This window comes from Leptidea sinapis, chromosome 33, assembly GCF_905404315.1.
Source record: "Leptidea sinapis chromosome 33, ilLepSina1.1, whole genome shotgun sequence".
Lineage (NCBI taxonomy): Eukaryota > Metazoa > Arthropoda > Insecta > Lepidoptera > Pieridae > Leptidea > Leptidea sinapis.
Window position 1 is genome coordinate 8,833,327 of NC_066297.1, and position 22,128 is coordinate 8,855,454.

At 38.0% G+C, this 22,128-nt stretch overlaps 1 long non-coding RNA gene across 1 annotated transcript in view; it reads left to right on the forward strand.

Moving 5' to 3' along the window:
* LOC126974751 (uncharacterized) overlaps window positions 1-22,128 on the forward strand; it is a 173,108-nt gene that overhangs the window by 134,827 nt on the left and 16,153 nt on the right. The gene's annotated exons all lie outside the window — the stretch shown is intronic.

Sequence of the window (22,128 nt, forward strand, 5' to 3'; positions counted from 1 at the left end):
CCCATGCGTTGGAGCTTACGCAAAATAACGGTATGTCATAGATCTGATAGGTGCTACATTTTTCGAATTCTGATAGGTGCAAACATTTGTAATATGTATATTATGAATGATTTGTTTTACTCAGTCATACAATTTTTTTTATTTATATATATATTTTAAGTGTATTATTTATCTTTGTCAGGCATAAATAAACATAGGCTATGAATATTTCAGGGTTAAATAAGTTGTTAAACAGTAAATTATCTAAAATTATGCGAAAGGTGTACCAAAAAATGTTCTCACACAGCTTCCAGAAGTAGGCCATATGCTTCCTTAAGGAATCTTCTGCAGAAAAAACAGTAAAAAAGTAGAAGTAGAAGCAGTTAAAGTGAAGCATATACTTTAATCCCCTTTAGGATATTTTCTTCTTGTCTTAAATATAAAAGGCTTCAAGAAAAATACAGTGAACCTACAGTTGAGCAAAATAACGTAATCCATATTAATTTAACCTCAGTTTCAAAACTTCGGAGGAAAAATGAAAGTATTTTCGTCTGTACAACATATATAGCTGACAAACTTGGGCGCTCAATAATTACCAGATGCAGGAACTAAAAGTGACGCAAAGATGTAGAGAATAAAAAAAGTAAGTGAATAAAACACAAAATAGCCAAGAATGAAATGAGGCAAATGAGTAACAAGATATAGTACGAATTGCAAAAACAACAAAATAGAATTAGGCATAGGGCAAGTTATAAAAGATGGAACAACAAACCTACAACATAGCCATTAGACTCTAAAAGCAAAAGAAGACCTGACATGATTTGGAAAGAAGTATAGGAGGTCTTAGTAAATTCTCTCCGAATCTTCTATTTTATATAACTATTCAAAATTTTGGATTTCATTGTAGATGCATAAAATAGTACCTATTATACGTATTCTCGATTTAATTATTTATTTATTTCATAAAATCTACAGCACATTACATCTCTTATTAGCTAGGTAATAAAGTACAAAATATTGGCCAACAGTAATTTTATATTATACAGGAAAAAAAAATTAACAAAAAAACAACCGACTTCAAAAACACTATACCAGAACAATAGATATAATATGCACTAAAACGTATAAAATAATTGCGTATTTTTATACAATATAATTAAATTATCTAATTCTAGTTACGATTATTGTTATTCTTGGAATCGGTGTCCTCCCGCCGCGACCCGCTCTCGCCTCTCAGCTTTTACGACTCAAACACATCTCACCTATAACTATGTATGTAGTTACAAGCCTATCTTGGACGACACCGACTCCAAAAATTACAAGAATCGTAACTAGAATTAGATTGTATAAAAATACACAGCTATTTTTTTTTTGCTTTTTAGTGAATTTTAAATTCCACTAACTAACAACTTGTCTAAATATGTGCAGATATACTAAATTTTTCAATGCAGCAATGAACGTTAGCGCTTAATTGAAGAGTTCCGTTACTCTTCTATGGATTCCGTAATCAGAACCAAACTCTCATCAAACTATCTTTGACGTATATCCTTTCCAATAAAAAAAGGATCATCGAAATCGGTTGGCCCGATATTTAGTTATTCGTAAATTTATCATCCATTTTGCTATATATATATATACACACGGTATAGCAAATTTAAGACTTTTTTTATTTTTCTCATGGATGCCATTGCCAGATCTGGAACAAATTACAATGGGACCACACGGAAAGCACCAGCTTTCAAATAAAAGAAGAATTATAAAAATCGGTTCACCCAGTCGAAAGTTTTAAGGTAACAAATATAAAAAAATACCGACGAATTGAGAACCTCCTGCTTTTTTGAAGTCGGTTGAAAAATAATCATAAATTCATAAATAATCTACTCGAGATAAAACAAATACAACAAAGAGAAAAAGGAAAAAAAATGACTGCATAATATTATTTTTTCTGTGTGTATGTTTGGGTGAGTGTGTTGTTATTATGAGTGTTTTTTAATAATTAAGGTGGTTTGACTGATGTCATTATTGTTTTATAATATATATTTAATATTCAGAATAAATTTATTTGGTAAGGTAAATAATATCTAAGCCTGGGAAGGACGTATTATAGTGGCAGGGTAGGTAGGTGCGGCTCGTTAGACGGTTTTGAGGGAATCTCGAGTGACAGTGTGTTACAAAAACCATAGGCGTATGGAGGATACGCCGTGTTGGCGCTCTTAGTTTGAGGATAGTATTTAATAGTTCAGGACTATCTATGGTGCCGTGACAGATGTTGTATGATAAGTAAGTAAGGACATATCTGATATTATCATTCTATCTTTAAGAGTTAATAGATTCTGTTGCTACTGGTGGAAGCTATAATTGGCTCATAGTTAGATAAGTTAATATATTAAGTTTAAGAAGATGTTGAAAAAACTCAGGTTTATTTAAAATCATTGAAATGTATTCATTAAACCAGCATCCCTTCCATGTGTATTAATACTATAGAGATGTATTCAGTAGCCGAATACTCCGTTGAAAATGAATAAGATATTCATCATGCCACAAAAAGCAAGTATCTAATTAAGTAGATACGAAAATACGTCGCAAACAGCGTTCCTAATTGCCACAAAAACATATTTTTGTAGCATTAAGAGGATCAGTGGATTATGGCGGAGTGAGAGGGAAATTGTGGCGTATTATGGTGTTTGTGTGGTATTTGATAAATATTTTATTATACTGCGAGGAGTTTTAGCATCTCATCCGCTTATATGCATACGTAAGAGATATCCGCTTATATGCATACGTAAGAGATTATCTGATCGTTTCAGATTTATTCAAACAAAATAAATCATATAACTAGTATATTTACAATACAAGACAGGGAGCTTTCTTCCACGTACTCGTACAAAGCTGTGGAATGAGCTTCCTTGTGCGGTGTTTCTGGGACGATACGATATGGGTACTTTCAAAATAAGCGCGTACACCTTCCTTGAAGGCCGGCAACGCTCCTGTGATTCCTCTGGTGTTGCAAGAGATTGTGGGCGGCGGTGATCACTTAACACCAGGTGATAGGTACGTTCGTTTATCCTCCTATTACAGTACATAAAAAAACTATGATTACATAAAATTAAAACTATCATTACGGGGAAGCGTTCCAAGAATACTAGATTTCAGCATTTCCGCATTGGATAGCTAGTCTGATCCATAATTGACCATAAACAAAAATTTTCTGTAAACTCCCTTTGCGAACCGCTTCAGCAGCTGTTTCGATTTTACCACCCTATTCACATTTAAATTATCAGTTAAAAAATGACCAGTATGTCTCTTATAGCTGCAAGTTATTTTTTAAAATACGCGAAATGGTTTTAGGTGCTTTCTTCATCTCGCGAGATGTTTTGCTTTCGTTAAGGATTTTCTCGAATTCTTTCCCTTACTCCCTTTTTCGTACGAACACTACGTTGACGGTTTTTCTGTCACAAACAGAGCAGGTTTCATTGTACCTATTAATAGACTATATTATTGTAATTGTACAATATTATTGTATAATAATTATATTCATTGATTTTTATTGTTAATTGAGTTTTCTCATTTTGGCGCCATTACTTATGTAATGTAATCATATAAAAATGACAGATTCCAGTGTAATATTTAGTTTATTTTTAATTCTTACAGTATTTATGGCCAGAATAAGTATATACAAGCTTTCGTTTGTCTTTAAACTTGATGAGAGAGATTACGTCAGGAAAGAAGCTTAGGGTAGGAAACTTTCTAATATAATACACAATTGCTGAGAAATGATCTTCCGAGCTAACTTAGCCTAGGAATGGACATTAACAGTTAGTTTTTCTACCATAAAACAGAAACTGTGAAAGTCACTAAAATAGACCTAACTTATAGTTTCCAGGACGATATGATATGGGTATCTGCAAAAAAAGGGCATACACCATTTCAAAAGGCCGGTAACGTTCCTGTGATTCCTCTGCTCTTGCAAGAGAATGTTGGCAGCCGTGACACATGAGGAACTAAAGGGTACAGACTAAGAGTGTTAAGAGCAAGCAAAATTGTAATATTTTTGGTAGGGTTGTCACCAAAAGTTTAAGAAATTAAACAATGCATTTTTTATCGGGTCCTCGATTAAGATACCTACATACAAGATATCATACATAGGTCACAATTGAAAGTGTCCGCATTAACATTATAAACATCTATAAGATTATCAACTGTCTATGCGATCGTCAACCAGTTATTTCCGGTTCTCGCCGCGTACGCAACAAGCGGCAAGTGGACACTCACACATGCCTCGAATCATTGTAATAGAGCAACTATTTCGCTTGATTGTATGAGGCATACTCTCCCTTTATGTTCACTCATGTTCGGTGATCACTTAACACCAGATGGGTAATCTCTGTACGCTTGTTCATCCTCCGCTTTCAAGACAAGATAACAAAAAAATTATGAATAATATGAAGTTTTTCACAGCTTTTCACAGAATTTAGATATTACACATTACTTACAAAGACAATGCATAAGGAAAGAAAGGAGAAAACTGTTGCAATATATCAAACACCTGGAAAATAAATTAAAACCAAGAGTAATATAGGTAGTGTTGAAGTTAAAGTTTCTTATTAGCAAAGTTCTCATCAGGATAAGTTGTTTACACAGTCTTAGATGTAAACATGGAAGTTAAATGGTGTGCTTGATAAGTAGGGAGAGAAGGAACTTTCTAAGTTTGTTATACTTAAGTATTAAGTAAAGTTAAGTACGGAGCAATTAAAAACACGTATTAACGGGAATATTTTTTTAATCTTCTTTAACAGCGGGAGGATGTTTCGAAAGTTATGATAACAAAGACAGGGTTACACTTTTATTATTAACTACTACATTATTATCAACGATACATTACGCGAACGGTTGGTTCAGTCGGAAGAGCACTCGCACGGAACGCGAGAGGTCGCGATTTCGAATCCCGCATCGTTAATATTTTATTTGTTTTCAAATTTTATTGGTGTAATTATTCCCAGAAGTGAGGGTTATCACTTTAAAACACAACAAATTGTTGAGATTTGCAACAGCGACATCTTGAGTCAATTTCCTAATATGCAACTATTGGGGTTGAGCAGGTTATCAACTGTAAAGTAGATCCTGTAGATGAAGCCACAACCTGAGAGTTGAACAAAGCATACAAGATTTTATCAAATATTATTATTATTATTATATGAAAGCTCATTCCACAGCTTGGTTGTACGTGGAAGAATTTGTGGCGTTTCGTGCGAAGATGGGCGGCAGGAATCAGGTGAAACAGCTGTTCGGAACACTCCCCGTGATGAATGCGGTAGAAGACACACAATAAAGAGATCCACAGAGCACTGCAAAGCTGTGGAATGAGCTTCCTTGTGCGGTGTTTCCGGGACGATACGACATGGTTATCTTCAAAAAAACACCTTCCTTAAAGGCCGGCAACGCTCCTGTGATTCCTCTGGTGTTGCAAGAGAATGTGGGCGGTGGTGATCACATACAATCAGGTCACCCGTACGCTATTTTGTCCTCCTTTTCCATAAAAAAAAAGAAATCCTGTTCTCGTTGGTGAGCCTTCGGGTAAGAAGAGACAGAAAACCCCAGAAGAATCGTCAATACAGTATAAGCCCCTCTGAAATGATTCCCGCCATAACCATGAATCATTTTTATGAACAAACATACAAAGCCAAACACATAAGTATTAATGTCATCATAAAACTGTTGACTCGACCTATCTCCTTGTAGTAAGTAACCTTGTTGACTTGAGCTCTCTGAATAGAATCTCTTACACACAACACAAGTCACGGTCACGAAGATTAAGAGGCTTGTACATATCCGGCGAGTTCAATAAAACTAACACACTTTGTCAATACATTACGAAGAATAAATTAAAATTAAAATACGAAAAATAGATATTCATGACAACAATTTTTAGAAGTAATGTGTGTTTGTAAGCCCGATGAGTTTCTTGCGCCCATTCTTCTCAGGTCTGTGGCAGTCTCTTTTGAATGGGTGGTAGATTTTGACGTTCAATAAGTGATTATAAATCCTATTTTGAATAAAAATATTTGAATTTGAATTTGAATTTGTTTTTTTTTATTATTATTGAAGTGAAAACTTCTTTAGTATCGTTGTGATTTGAAAGTCGATGAAACGAAAAAGCAACACTAAAAAGAGTGTGTAAAATAATTTAACGTGGGAGAAAATGAGATAGGAAGCATTATACGGTGTTTTGGTACCAGGCGATCATAGTTGAAGAAGATATTGTCTTAAGTATGACGAGAGGATACCTTAATATATTCTGACTTCATGCGCTCGACGTACTACTACATAGACACTCTTCCTGAAATTTAGCATTGGTCTCATTATCTTGAAGCCAAAGATTTTGATAGTTTATTTTCTACCAAGTGTGAATTGCACACGTGTTTTTTTTTATTCAAATATATTTAATTATAATATTAGTATTTTTTTTATTACAATAAGGGATGAGACAAGCAGATGATGATAATTGATAGGTCCATCATAATGCAGTGCCGCTCAGGATTCTTGTTATGAGAGGCACTACAATTGCGCTCGTCACCTTGAGATGTCTCTTTTTTCCAGTAATTTCACTCGCTACGGCGCTCTTCAGAACGAAACACATAACTGCTTCACGGCAGAAATAGGTCAAGGACTTCCCCATTATTTTTGTGCCCCGGAGAAGCACAGAGCAAAAGAATGGAAAAATATAGATACTCAATATTAATTATACCCTTAGTCAGCAAAGGCCAGATGAGTGTGAACAGGGTCTATTAGATACACAGACGATCTTTGTCGAAATAAAACGAAAATCCTCAAAAATATACATAGAAATTATCGATAATATTTTTCGTGGTGGCGTCGGGGATGAGCTATTCCATTTCCTAAGATATAGAGAGGGAAGAATGATGCTTAGATCTTTTCGTTGGGTGTTATAATGTTAATATTGCTTAACCTATATAGTTGATAACCAGCATTCATAAGTTGGAGATGCACTGGAAGAAGATGAAGTAGTAAATTATGGAATAAATCAATAGTTAGAGTGAATAGAGTGTTTTTTTTTATGGAATAGGAGGACAAACGAGCGTACGGGTCACCTGGTGTTAAGTGATCACCGCCGCCCACATTCTCTTGCAACCCCAGAGGAATCACAAGAGCGTTGCCGGCCTTTAAGGAAGGTGTACGCGCTTTTTTGAAGGTACCCATGTCGTATCGTACCGGAAACACCTCACAAAGAAGCTCATTACACAGCTTTGTAGTACGTGAAAAAAAGCTCCTAGAAAACCGCACTGTGGAGGACCGCCACACATCCAGATGGTGGGGATGATATCCTAACTTGTGGCGTGTCGTGCGAAGGTGGAATTCGGCGGCGGGAATCAGGTTGAACAGCTCTTCGGAACACTCCCCGTGATAAATGCGGTAGAAGACACACAATGAAGCGACGTCTCTACGCAACGCCAAGTGATCTAGCCGTTCACAGAGCACTGCGTCCCCGACAATTCGAACTGCTCTGCATTGCACGCGGTCAAATGGATCGAGCTGATACTGGGGTGCGCCAGACCAGAGATGACAGCAATACTCCATGTGTGGCCGGACCTGCGCTTTGTAAAGCACTAGAATGTGGGCCGGCTTGAAGTAATGCCGTGCTCTATTGATGAAGCCCAGCTTCTACGAAGCCAATTTGGCTTTGCTCTCCAGATGGCCACGGAATAGGCAATCGCTCGAGATTTCGAGACCCAGTATTCCGATACAAGGCGAGGCTTTTAGGGAAGTGTTGTCAAAGAGCGGTGATACGGCAAATGGGGATTTTTAGTGGTAAACGCGCAAACTTGAGTCTTCTGGAGGTTGAATTGGCCAAGGTTCAATTTACCCCATTCCGCGACCTTCTCGAGAGAGGACTCGATAGAAGACACAAGTTTCTCCAGGCACTGGCCGACGTTTTCCCGAGAGAGACTTGCAATGCCCGTGTATACGGCATCACCAGTGCTGTCGTCTGCATAGCAATGTATGTTGGCGGTGTCCAACATATCATTGATATGCAGAAGAAACAGCGTGGGAGATAGCATACAGCCTTGGGGCATATGATAGCATACAGCGTTGACGGGCTTGGGATTCGAGCAATAACCGTCGACAACGACCTGTATGCTGCGCCCAGTGAGGAAGCTGGAGGTCCACTTGCATAAGCTCTCAGGAAGCCCAAATGATGGAAGTTTTGCGAGGAGCGCCTTGTGCCATACACGATCAAAGGCCTTCGCTATATCCAGGCTAACGGCCAGGCCTTCCCCCTTTCTTTCAATAGCCGCCGCCCATCTATGTGTTTGGTATACCAGAAGATCGCCAGTCGACCGACCATGGCGAAAGCCGTACTGCCGGTCGTTGATCAACTGGTGACCCTCAAGGTATACCAAGAGCTGGCGGTTAATTATGTTCTCCATGATTTTGGAGAGTAGGGAGGTAATAGCAATAGGCCTGTAGTTTGCCGGGTCCGAACTGTCTCCTTTTTTTGGGATCGGATGGACAAGGGCTGACTTCCATGAATCAGGGACTACGCCTTTGGAATAAGAGTGCCAGAATAAACGCGTTAGCACCGGAGTCAACTCAAGGGCACACGTTCTAAGCACGATTGGAGAAATGCCATCCGGCCCGCTCGACTTCCTGACGTCCAACGAAAACAGAGCTCGCCCAACAGTTTTCTGTCGGATCTGTACTTCAAGCATGGAGCTCTGACACCGCGGTATGGTCGGCGGTGTTTTTCCGTTGTCGTCAAGATTCGAGTTGGAGGCAAAAAGAGTGCACAGGAGATCGGCTTTTTCTTTTGCCGTATGGCCCAGGGTGTCATTCCTCATGTGAAACGGCGGCATGGACGGCTGGTTGAAGTTACCAAGAGCAACTTTCGACAACGACCAGAACTTGCGTGTTCCGGTCTGGTAACTGGGAAGCTGCTCGCCAATTTTGACGATGTGCTTCGATTTCGCACGGGCGATTAGCCGCTTAAAAAATCTAGAGGCAAGGTTATATTTCCTGTTCAGAACTTTGCAGTTTGGATCCTTTGAGCCCAGCGCTGCAACCCAAGTTCGTTTTTTGCAGTCAGATGCTGCTGTAACTGACGCATCGAACCAGGGCTGTGATCTGCCACCGATCGGTACTACAGAGCTTGGTATAAAAATATCCATGCCCTGCAGTATCACATCGGCTACTGCAACGGCGCAGGCACTAGGATCATCCGAAGGGAAACAATCCCTGCCCCAAGGGTAGGATGCAAAAAAGGAACGCATCCTATCCCAATCTGCTGACTTGTAGTGCCAAACGCGGCGGGTCGCTGGTGGTATGCGACGTTGGCGTCGGATAGGCACTACACTCCTGACCAGGCAATGGTCGGACGTTCCGAGAGGGGCGTCGACAGAGACCTGGTAACCATCGGGATTTGTAGTCAGCAGAAGATCTAATAAGGACGGCATGTGGCTATCCACATCCAGGAGCCGCGTTGGCGACTCAACCAATTGGGACAGACCATACGCTAATGCAAAATTATGCACAGATGCCGCCCTGCGTAGTCTGTGGTACGTGATCCAAGCCATTCGGCATTGTGCTCGTTGAAATCACCCAAGACTACGATTTCAGCGGAGGGGATCTGAGTAAGCACGTCATCAAATGCCGCTTGAACGCAGCCCATGAGGTGTTCCGTTTCTGCGTTACCACTATGGGACCTGTAGACACACGCATAGATGCGGACGCGGTCCTCTAAATCTACGCGGAGCCAGAGAGTAGACAGGTCCCTACCCCCAAAATTGCCAAGACGGCGACAGCAGATATCCTCCCTAACGTACACGCATACCCCGGCATGAGGCAAAAAATTGTGCTCAATTTTGTACCCGGGGTACGTTAAATATGACGTATCGCTAGGTCGAGATATCTGCGTCTCCTCCGTAAGGAAACACAAGGCCGGCTGTGCCGTCTCAAGGTGGTGGTGGACAGCGTTTAAATTGGAGTGAATTCCCCTGATGTTACAGAAGTCCACATTAAGCGTGGAGCGGGGTGCCTTGGTGTTGCTGCCCTGTTTGTCCTGTGAAATGCGCAGTACTGTGCCCTCCCCAGAATACGAGGGGCAGCCCGAGCGAGAATGCTCGGGGAGGGATTCTCCGACTCTGGTAGAGCCGGTACCCTCCTGGGGTAATATACTTTTAAGGACCGCTCTCATATTTTTGTTGGGGTGTGATCGGGAGGGGGAGGGGGGAAGGGATGGTCTCCGGTCCTCGACACTAACCTATGCGTAACATAGCGGCACTAGGCCGCTACTTCACACCGGTATTCTCTGCGAGTGTGGTAAGTAACCCGGACGAGTCTGGCCCGATTATGCTGACGTCATAAGACGGCAGCGTGACTCTCCCACTTTCAAAAAGCCCGTAGTCGCCTCTTACGATACCCTTGGACCTGGGACTACCCTATTCTTTTAAAACCCCGGGGCAGCACAGGGCAAGGGGAGAATAGTGGATGATTAAGTAATAAATAACAATTTTAATAACATTGAAATATTTGCTGCGTAACAAATAAACTTGGTACAAAGTTATACCTGAGAATAAACCAAGAATGTGCAAAATGATGACAATATCTAATTTAATGACCATTTATATCCGAGGATCGTGGAGCAATTCCTCGAATCTGTAAAAATCTGCTCGGTTCAATTAACAAGCCAACGCGTTGAAAAATCTCAGCGCAAATATGTCGTAACATCTTAAGTTTTGTATGTGACAAGTTGGGAGTTTCTTTGTTCGCAACTCGGAAAATTTACATTAAATTAATTATTTCATACTTTTTGTTGTGACAAAGTACAATCATTTGCAAAAGGCGTGTTAATATCATATCTAAACACGAATACATCTTCATATTTTATTATGAAAGTATAACATAAATGCATTAAACATGATAATTACTAATGACCCGTGCATCTCTCCTACCGGTGTATGTATGCCTGGTTAAATATATGCAATGGTTGTTAAAACATAGAAAAAATGCTCCTTCGTGAACTTGAAAAGCTTTTGATCTTAAGCTTTTCTCATCAAGAACTACAATAATACATATATTATGTGGGGTCTGTACCTATTGTGGTTTCTGAGGAATAAAATTCCCAACGATGTCTTTGTTCTTTAAGATCAAAAGGGTTTTTTTCTGTTCTGTACACCTGTCACTGTCAACAATATACAGTATGGATTTTGCATAATGATTGAATTAAATGTAGCTCCATACTTTTTATCGTATTTGCTGACGAAACTTAACACAAAAAATGAACAAAATCGGTGCACTACTTAGGTCAAAATTTCCTATTATATAGAGAGGGAAGAATGTTGCATCGATCTTTTCGTTGTCACAGGATGCCGGCTAGATTATGGGTACCACAACGGCGCTTATTTCTGCCATGAAGCAGTAATGTGTAAACATAATTGTGTTTCGATTTGAAGGGCGCCGTAGTTAGTGAAATTACTGGGCAAATGAAACTTAACATCTTATGTCTCAAGGTGACGAGCGCAATTGTACGTAGGTTAACCAAAATGTAATGATTATTGCTGTTCAAAATACTCTCCTTTACATTTTAGACATTTTTTCATGCAATCGAACCTTTTTTTTTAAACAGGAGGACCACAGATCTGAAGGCATATTTTCTACGTTCTGATTGAACGCTATCATTGCCTCTTCGGAATTGGTAAAAGTGAAACCTCTCATCAAATCTTTCATTTTGGGGAAAATACAGAAATCACATGGTGCTATTCACCACCATTCGAGCCTCTGCTCCGCTGTCGGTTTATGAGGGATCCAACGACAATAAAGTTTCCGAACATTCAATTCTTCTTGTAAAATTTTCTGAATTTGGCTCATACCAATCCCCAATACTCCTCGAATTGGCTCATAGGTAATCCGCGGGTTGTCTTCAATTAGCCTCTTAACAATAGCCACATTATTTTCGTTGACGGCAGTTGAAGGCCGCCCTTCACGAAATTCATCATGTAAAAAAACCAGACCTCTCTCAAATTTAGCAAACCAACCTCTCATGGTTCTCAAGCAAGGGTGCTTCTCTCCCTAAAGCATTTTGAAGACGAGTGGCATAGTCTCGGGGAGAGAGAGAACTTTTAAAATCATAAAAAACATTGCTCTAAAATATTTTCGACTTAATTCCATTTTCGTTGCGTCCGTAGAAATTTGATGTGTGATAAATAACAATTGATTTCCCGCCAATCGTTTTTTTATTACTTAGAAGGTTGCAACGTTTCAAAAAATACAATAATCGAATTTCAAATAGTTTCTATTAAATTAGTTATTATTAACTTTTAGTGCGCCCCATGTATTACCGCTCAGAATTGTTGGGTTTTTTCAAGAAACCTGAGCGGCACTGCATAATAATGGGAAGGGAGTATCAATTACCATCAGCTGAACGTCATGCTCGTCTCGTCCATTATTTTCATAAAGAAAGTTAATTTTTTATTATTATTCATTTAACCCGATGTTTCGTGACCTCGGCAGGATGATCAGTACCCCTGATAACGTGATAAATGTTAAATACTCACGTTAATCAAATACAATTAATTATATATTCTCATTATGAGCTTCCTTGTGCGGTGTTTCTAGGCACATACGACTTCGGTACTTTCAAAAGCGCGTACACCTTTTCTAAAAGGCCGACAACGCTCCTGTGATTCCTCTGGTATTGGAGGAGTATGTGGGCGGCGGTGATCACTTAACATCAGGTGACCGGTACGCTCGTTTGTCCTTCTCTTCCATTAAAAAAAATCTTCAAATTCTCCGCACGTTACACAAATGATGCAAAGAGAGAATGAAAGGTTGGTTTAAATAACTAATGGTGAGAAAAAGCTTTTCTATTTCCAAACAGACTGTAAGGTTTGTACGAACATATCAAACGTCAAATAAAGGTAAGCGTTCATATTGCAAATTGGGCTTAACTCCACATTATAATGTAAATTTGAACCTTATCTGAACGAAGGTAAATTTCAATTTGATATAACAAAAGTTAGATTCCGATATAAAGTACAAATAAAGCTAATTTGGCAGGCTCTTCCCACTAGAGTTGAGATATTGATGCCGTTGCAAATTGATATTATTTTTATGGTGTAGGTTTATTGTGTTAATTTATTGCTTGAACTTGATCTTGACAGTAGTAAGACGAAATTGGCTTTTAGTCAATTACCGACTGGTCTGTGAGTAGAAGAAATTCCGTCACATATTTTTTTTTATAAATATAAGAGGGGGCAAACGGGCAAAAGGCTCGTGGATGGGGTAAGGCAACCGCCCATAGACATTCGCAACATCAGGTGTCATGAGATCCGTTGCCGGCATCTAAGGTGGGAGTATGCTCTTTTCTTGGAGGTCCCTAAGTCGTATCGATTTGGGAAAACCGCAGCCGGTAATTGATTCCACAAATTGACTGTGCGAGGCAAGAAATTTCTTGCAAAACGCGCGGTTGTGGAATGTCAGACGAATAAAGAATGTCCCCGTGATAAATGCGGTAGAAGAAGCAGAGAGAACCCTCTCTCATAATGAAATATCCGCTAACGAATAATATGGTCTTTAGATATCCAGCGCAATTCATCTTTGAAAACATAATATTAGGTTGATCTTTAATGACTGTACAATGATTTCACGTACCGCGTACAGAGTTGATATTAGGTCCTTACATATGAAATTGGCGTTTTGTATGGGAGGAACAAAAAGTCGAATATTTTTAAATATAATATATTTAATTAATCAAAGTATGAACCATTGTTTTCTATGCACTTTTGCCATCTCATAGGTAGTTCATTGATCCCTTTACTAAAAAAACCAGTCGGACGGGAATCAATAAAATCTGTGAAGGCGATTTGGACTGCCCCATCAGAGTTAAATTTTTTCCTTTGTAAGAAGTTGTCCAAATTTCGAAAAAAATGGTAATCTGTTGGAGCAAGGTACGGGGAGTACGGAGGATGTCTTAGACATTCCAATTGAAGCTCTTCTAATTTGGTAGCCGTCTGTTGTGCAGTGTGTGGTCTAGCGTTGTCGTGAAGTAGCAGTGGCGTGGAGCGATTGACCAGCCTAGGTTGTTTAGCCGCTAGCTTTTCCATCATGGTTTGCAATTGCTGACAATAGAAATCAGCCGTAATAGTCTGGCCAGATTTGAGAAAACAGCAATGAACAATACCGGCACTAGTCCACCAAACGCTTACAAGTAACTTTTTTGGGGTTAATTTGCGCTTGGGGCAGGATTTGGCTGGCTGGCCAGGATCCAACCATTGCGCTGAGCGCTTCTGATTATCGTAAAGAATCCATTTTTCATCACAGGTAATGATTCGGTAATACCTTCACTATTGTGCCGGTTCAGTAATGTAACGCAGCAGTCGACGCGCGTTTGCCGGTTTGCTTCAGTCAATTCGTGAGGTACCCACCTTTCAAGCTTTTTAATCTTCCCAATTTATTTCCGAACCATCTTTGGCCAAACTTGTACATTTCCAAGGTTATCCAAAAGAACTATTACCCATAACTGTACAAGGTATTCCGTCAATGCACATCTGCTTAGACTTCATCCCAGAACATTTAAGTCAAGCGTCTCTTGAAAAGCAAATTGCTTCAAGTGAATTAAAACAGTTTTATCACTAACACCTGCAGCTAACTCGGACATGGTTTGCGATGGATCCGCTTCCACAATAGCCTTCAATACTTCATTATCAACTTGGGTCTCAGGCCGTCCACGGGGCTTGTTCTGCAGGTCGAAATTTCCAGAACGAAAACGTTGGAACCAAAAACGAACTGTGTTTTCCGCCATGCACATCATTCACCCTTCGAGTCGTTTCCGCAGCACTAGTGCCACGGCGGAACTCGTACTCGTAAATAATGCGATACTTTAAGTTTTCCATTTTGTAAAATGAGTGACGCAAACATAAAAAAAACAAATGAATGACGGTCATCGAAGCACAAATACATGAGTAAATAGCCGTACAAATTTGAATTTGGAATTCCTTACCAAAGAGGAGAACATCGTGATTAAAGTGGCCAGTACGAAATACGCCAATTTCATATGTGAGGACCTAATATTTTTACAGATGTAATTTCATCATGGTACGCACTAAGACTACCAATAGGAAGTTATATGTACTACGTACGAGAGACGACGTGACTTTTATCGTTTTTTATTTTTGTCATCAACTTACTTAGCCCATGCTGTTGCTGGTGTTGCGAGAAAATGTGGGCGGTGGTGATCACTTAACACCAGGTGACCCGTACGCTAGTTTGTCCTCCTTTTCCATAAAAAAACATTAACACATATATTTTGAGTGTTGGTTCTTGCTTAACCCTTAGCCCTTGTTAGCCGCCTTTAAGACAATAGGCACATTAGATACAAAGTATCTTCGCAAGACCTCAAGTCCTTTGAAACCATGTTCTTGACAAAGGGTTATAATATGCATTCGTGCTATGTCAGCTTCTTTGGTTCTGCTACGGATCTCCTCATTTCTGATTCCTTCTCGTAGGGAAACTCCGAGCATAGCCCTCTCCATTGCCCTCTGAGCGACCATGAGCATTTTCATCAGACCCATAGTTACACACTGGCAACTTACACTGGTTGAAAAATCTTCGTCTTCAGATCGATAGGTCCAATTTCGCGAGAAACGTCACCTTTTGCAAAATTGGACCTACCTAACTGGATCGTCTGTCCAAGGTAGACTCGTAGTACTCGTCAAGAGAACATTTCCCTACTGTTAAGGGAGAAGGCGCATTTTGAGATCTACTCCTTGTGAAGCTGTATTGAGATACTGTTTTTAATAAATTTTTATAAGTCGATCATGTCATTCTTAAACTAGAAAAGAACGAAAATAAAGCTTATGTAGCTGTACTAAATACTACAGTAACAGACCACAACATGGTGGTGTTGACTATATCGAGCACTTATGAAAAAAAGTCAAAACGCAAGATTAAAACTACTACAGATTTTAACAAAGCATATCGCACCCTTATATCCACTGACGTTACTAAATTAAATATATTTAATGACCCTAATTTATTTTCTAATTATTTAATAGAAATGATCAAATCTGCTATCCAAGTAAACACTAAACTCTCAGTGATATCGCACACTAAAAGAATATTGAAGCCATGGATAACGCCTGGAGTTTTGCGTTACATCAAACTTCGAAACAATATGCAAATTGAACTGAGATTAAACCCACGGAGTCTTATTCTAAAATTAACCTACAAACGTTTTCGAAATTATTGCACTAACCTCATAAAGAAGCTTAAAATAAAATACAACAAAGATCAAATAAATAAGTCCCTAAGACACCCCAGAGCACTCTGGAGTACTATAAATGAAATAACTCATTATAAGCCTCCTAAAACTAAAAACATCGAGCTACTTAATATTACTCCTGACCCACAAAACTCAGTAAATCTGATTAATAGAATCTTTGTTGAAAATGGACAAAAGCTGGCTAAAACAATTATTGAGCAAACTGGCTCCTACCAAAGTCCCTCCATACATCATTTTCATTCATCTTCTTTTGTACTACTTGATACTGATACTGAAGAGATCAACAGCATACTTATGAGTCTTGACTCTAGAAGCGCTCCTGGCTGGGACGGAATTTCAATGCAATTTCTAAAGCTCTCTAAAGATTACTTGATCCCACTTATAACAAGATTGGCTAATCTCTGCTTTAAATCAGGTATTTTTCCTTCCTCTCTAAAGCGTTCCATTGTTACTCCTGTGTACAAGAGTGGGACTAAAACTGATGTTAACAATTATAGACCTATCTCTGTATTGTCAAAAATTTATAAAAGTAATAGAAAAATTAATTAACAATAGACTTCTTAAATACTTCAATAAATATAATATTATTTCTAATTGTCAATATGGCTTTAGAAAAGGTGTTTCCACACAAGACGCAATTTTAGGATTAACAAAAACTATAGTAAGAGAAGTGGACAAGGGAAATAAATGTCTCGCAGTTTTCCTAGATTTAAAAAAGGCCTTTGACACAGTTTCTATTCCCATTCTTGTGCGCAGATTGGAGGGCCTGGGCATTCGTGACAAAGCCCTCTCTCTCCTAGACAGCTACCTAAATGACCGAATACAGGAAGTTAAGGTTGACCTATACCACAGCACAATGGAAAATGTGAAATTTGGCGTACCGCAGGGCAGTGTCCTTGGCCCGACACTCTTTTTAATCTATATTAACGACCTATGTAACCTCCAGATCGACGGGGCGAGTATATTCACTTATGCTGACGACACAGCCATTGTTTTCTCTGGTATCTCCTGGGAAGTCGTACAGAGGAAGGCTGAGATGGGCCTTGAAAGAGTCTCAAATTGGCTAAACCAAAATCTATTGTCACTCAATATATCAAAAACAAACTATATATGTTTCTCTCCACATGACAGATACCAGCCCGTTCAAGACTTCTATATCAGAATCCATTCATGCTCCAACCCACACGATTTGAATTGTAATTGTCCCTCCATAGAAAAGGTGAATTGTACCAAATATCTCGGCATCCTGATTGACCAAAGGTTAAGTTGGCATTCCCAAATCGAACTGGTCATAACCAGGGTGAGAAAACTTATGTGGATTTTTAAAACTCTGCGGCACGTTATGAATAGCACAGTCCTTAATAAAATATACATCGCTTTGGCTCAATCAGTGATCACCTACTGCATCCCGATATGGGGCGGTGCAACTAAGATAAGCCTCTTAGAATTGGAAAGAGCTCAAAGATCACTTCTCAAGGTCATGTACTTCAAACCTTTAAGATTTCCAACTGATTCACTCTATTTGACTTGTAATCTTTTGACAATCAGGAAACTTTATGTTCTTAACATCATTTTAGCCGTCCACAAGTCACTTCCGCTAGATCACGCCAAATTGATCAGTAGAAGAAATGATAAAGTAGCAGATACCATTACTGTTCGCACTACTTTTGCTGAACGACAGTTTAGCTATCAATCAGTGTTCTTATATAATAAAATAAATCGTGTCCTAAATATATATCCTATGACATTACATCTATGCAGAAAAGCTTTAAATAATTGGCTAACTTGTCTTGCTTATGATGAAGTGGAAAATCTTCTGATCAGACTGACATGATAAACACACGCATTGCAAAGATGGACCCAATCAAAGGTCCAATTTAAACCCACATCCACACACTCACTCACTCACTCACACACACACACACACACACACACACACACACACACACACACACACACACACACACACACACACACACACATACACACACACACACACACACAATTAATTGTAAATTGAAAAATTTGGTTTTTAATCATTTCTGTTTATTTCTATATTGTTTACTAAATAAAAAGTTATCTGCTAAGGAAGTAAAAGTCAATGAGCGTGTTTTCACCAGTAATTAAAGGCTGCTACCGCCTCTTGGCTAGCTGGTATCAAATTGCTTCTGATAGCTTCTCTAGTGCCTCATACATTATCGTTACCTTGGTATTTTATTAATAAGATTAACACTGACAAATAGCCTGAGGCTAATTTACAATTAATATGAAAAACCTAATACTGCCGGATAGCCAAGCGGCCTAAATACGCTATTACCAAGCTAGTACTCAGGTAACTTACTAGCTAGAAAGGTTGCAGAGAGACATCCCATAGGACTCAAGTTTCACTGTGAACTGTAACAGAAAGAAAATGAACAGGGCCAGAAGCCAAAGCAGACAGCTTCGGTAATTTTATTCAAAACAACTCATAAATTGTTATTGTTTTACCCTACTTAATTCATAATCTTTATCTCTAAACTACTTATTAATTTATAAGAACACATTTTCAGCATTGTTCAAATTCAAATATTTGTATTCCAAATAAGATATGATATATACTTATTGAAAGTCAAAAACTAAATCACATTCGTAGAAGTATGTCTTCCAACCCGAGAAGAATAGGCGCAAGAAACTCAGCGGGCGTTTTTTTTCTTAAGAAATATGGTTACAAAGTAATGTCGTACAAGTAAACTATGTATATATGCGTATTATTTTACGTGTAGCAAAATAATTCTTATAGAAAGGGTAATTTCAGTGAATGTATCAGAAAGCTACCGAAACAAGCTATAAGATAATCCCTTAATTATTCATATTGTGTTTTATATTATTTTACACACACGATACAAAGTTGAAATATATAAGTGTGAATAAATGAATTCAATGAAAACCATTGCTTTTTATTAATTTGTAGTGTTTATGTTTGTATAATTAACTTTATATGTTCTTTCTAAAACAAAACTAAATTATACATATTTTTATAGTAATAATTTGAGATATTCATTTCGAAAGACTGAGAAGAATCCCTTGAACCTGATCGAACTTGAAGTGCCAGATCGCTTGTGTATGATATAAATTGAAACTTTGCTATATTTGGAAAAATAACTACAAAAGTACATACGTAAAGTGAACATATTTTTCAACAAATTCCAAAATAAATAATTAATTAAATACAAAAGAAACGACACTTAAAAGTCCTTATTAAATTTGAATGGACGCTATTTCAAGTTGAATTTATATCAACATAACTATATATCAAACAATTATTATTATTTTAATGTCTTGAAAATATAGTCTAGTCTAAATGTATTATAAAAATAGCAACTTACAAAATATTGGATAAAAATAAAAAAACAATATCCTGCGCACTTCACTATCACGTGGGCAGGCGATAAAGATTGAAGTCCCCTTTACGTCACCCTTTTTCCCGTTAACTTTTGTATGCCAGCATCTCATTATCTTTATTCTTGTTTGTACAGAATTTAACGGACTCTTATTCTCAATATAATTTCAAAGAAAATAGCACTTTCTTATAAAAAAAAATAAGACGATAAATCGAATGAAGTCGTGTGGAATTCATCGCTGAGCCATATATTATGTACCTGTGGTGCTACCATGTTACGTTCCTCAAATTGATAAATATTATGGACCCGTGGAACGCTAAGATTAATAGCCTGAGGGCAGTCGCTCCATTCCCAATCTGTGATATCATTAAGGAAGTCAGTTATGTTAAAGTAACTTTTACCACACTAACGTTTTATAACAATTGTTTTGAATTTCGTAATACATTTGTTTGGAACATTTTCTGTGATCTTGTTGTAAAAGCATATACATTGCCCCACAAAAGACTTGCTAACTCACTTCGCCGAGTAGTAGACATTAAATGTTTATGTCTGTTCCTGGTGTTAACATCATAGCTTAGATTTAAATACTAAGTCCGTATAGTCCTATAAGAATTATCATAACAGCACACAACACTCTGCCCTAAGTCTTTATAATAGCGTCTTTACTTATCGGTTACAATTACTTTTAAAATAAGCTAATTGATGATAGAAGGTGTCCTACTCTACACCGATTAACGCATGACCGTCGTTTTTGAAGAGAATTTAAAATTTAAAGAAATAAACAAAAGGTTTTTAAACTGTTGCTTCTGAATATATACTTACTTGATAATGTTATCCATGTACTAAGGCACATTAGCAAATTTACTGGAGGCTGTGATAATAATAATTGTAACACCAGGAACAAACATAAACGTGCTATGCCTACTACTCAGCTAAGTCGTATTAGTAAGTATATTTTAGATATATGCTTTTACAACATGATCCCAGAAAATGTTCAATGCAGACGTGCTACAAAATTCACAGGAATTCTATAACAACGTTTATGTGGTAAATGTTACAGAAATTACTTGAGGGGAATGGAACTACCGCCGTCAAGCTATTTAAAAAATAAATTTGATTAAGTCGAATTTTTTTTAATAAAATATAAGAAGCCTGCTGAGTTTCTTGCGTCCCGCCCCTTCTTCTCAGGTCTGAGGCCATACATTTCCGAATAGGTGGTAGCTTTTGACATTCAATAAGTCAATTCATAACCTATTTTAATCAAAAAAATTGAATTTGAATTAAATCAAGGGTGAGGCCCTTGAAGAATCGCTGTTATCAACAATTTATTTTATTCAATAACAGAAATTGTACAGCACAAACTTTTCTACAAATTCTTATAACAACCCTTACAAAGCTATTGAAAGCGTTATATATTCTCATCAATAGAGATTTATCTTTCAGAACAGTGTTTACAGCAGTGCCAACGGGAAAATACCTTTACAATACCGCAACCTGTGTCGAGTGCATCCGAAAACTCACCCTAACGAATTGACATAAGTCTCAGAATCTTGAATTTGTAACTCATTTGGTAGATGCAACAAAAATATAACCTTATCTCTTTGGATTAAGATTACTTTCCGTTTGGCAAATATTGGAATGATTGCTTCAGAAATACCGCGCTATTTCACTGCATAACTGAATTTCTGAGTACGAGGTATAGCGATAAAGGCTATTTTCGCTTGTCACATACGAATGTAAGTATCTCTACGGCTACCAAAACTCAGTATATTCATGAAATTTGCGGATCGAAGTTGTTTCGCTATCCCGCTGCAATCAAATCGTTCCATCGATAATTTAAAATTGGAACAAAGTGAGTTATGGATGGAACAAAGTGAAATCAAATTTGGAATGACGCATTTAACATAAAATTAAATATTGTTAACTATAGGAGTTTTGGTTTGTGTTCTTAACTTCGGGCATAAAAATGAGTTTAAGAAGGTAATCTTAACTCACATCTAGCTGCCACCTTTCACTTGTAGTAAATCCACGCACTTGCACACAATTTAACCATCTACCTTCCTACTAGTTTCTTACCCCATAGGGGTAATTTTACTTATACTATCATAATTTTATGTATTAAGATATTCGGAAAAAATTATGGATATTTTGTTCACAGAAAATCTGGTAGTAATTTTTATTTTACATTCATTTTAATGATATGACTTAAGTACCTTCAAAAAACATGTAAATCTTTCTCAATGGTCATTAAGAGTATTGTGATTTCTCTGGTATTGAATAGTCTGGTATTGAAGTGTTTGAGTGCGTCACTTAGCACCTAATTTGACCTACGATGTGTGTTTGCCAATAGATTGATAAATCCAAGAAGTACTTTCATTCCGATAGTCAACGCGTGAGTCAATTTGACTTGCAAAGAGCCACAGAAAGAGTTTTTATTAAGTTTTGCCACAGAGTACATTTACTTATCTGAAAATA